Here is a 914-nt window from a genome sequence, read left to right on the forward strand (position 1 = left end):
GGGTATGGGGGAAGGAGAGGGAGAGGGGGAGTGGGGAAGTGTGGGGGCATGCGTGCATGGGTGGGAGCGCATGCACGTGGGCAGGACAGCATGCCTCCGTCTTGGGGTGTGTGTGGGTGTGTGCAGGGGGATGTGAGAGGTGTGTGGTGGGGTCAGGGGTTGCGGATTGGGGGGGGTGGGTGGGGGGCATGTGCAGGCAGGTGGGTGGGGTCATGTGCAGGCAGGTGGGTGCGGTCGTGTGCAGGCAGGTGGGTGCGGTCGTGTGCAGGCAGGTGGGGGTTTTGGTTGTAGGGTTTGTGCGCCCCATGCAGTGGGTCAGTTGCCCTCCTTGGTTTGCGTGGGTTGTTAGGGGGGGGGGGGTGCTGTGCGTGTGTGTGTACGTGCTGTGCGTTTGTGCGTGTGTGCGCATGTGCTGTGCAGGTTGCGAACACTGGCCGGCCACGCACTGAGCAGACTCCACAGTGCAACAGGGACTCATCTCACTTCAACAGCTCATCGCTATTGCCCCCACCCACTCACCATGAGAACTATACCCTGGCTGCATGGGCTTCTGTGGTGCAGTGGCAGTGCCCCTACCTCTGGGCTAGAAGACCCAGCTTCAATCCCACCTGCTTCCAGAAATGTGTCAGCACATTTCCGGAAATGACTGTGAAAGAATAACTGACCCGAGGTGCGGCAAGCTCTCACCTGAAGTGCTGCCATCATCCACGTACATTACATCATCCAGGAAGTCTGGAGACTAAACAAAGGAAAGACACAGCATGAGTTTAAAAGCAGCTGGATCCTAACATCACTCCATTCACACAAACACCATCTCAGCACCACACACACAGAAAGAGACAGAGAGAGTGGGGGACAGGGCGAGAGGGGCATGTCAGGGGAAAAGAGATGGGCGGGGGGGGGGGGGGGGGGGG

The 914-nt window shown here is 59.5% G+C and overlaps 1 long non-coding RNA gene across 1 annotated transcript in view; it reads right to left on the reverse strand.

Moving 5' to 3' along the window:
• The window catches only part of LOC125486695, a 7,723-nt gene extending 6,982 nt beyond the window's left edge, over window positions 1–741 (reverse strand). The window contains exon 1 of the long non-coding RNA XR_007265334.1: window positions 688–741. This is a non-coding gene — a long non-coding RNA (uncharacterized LOC125486695). The remainder of the gene's footprint in view (window positions 1–687) is intronic.
• Window positions 742–914: the final 173 nt, after the last annotated feature.

The sequence above is a fragment of the Rhincodon typus genome, chromosome 2, assembly GCF_021869965.1.
Source record: "Rhincodon typus isolate 14 chromosome 2, sRhiTyp1.1, whole genome shotgun sequence".
Classification (NCBI taxonomy): Eukaryota; Metazoa; Chordata; class Chondrichthyes; order Orectolobiformes; family Rhincodontidae; genus Rhincodon; species Rhincodon typus.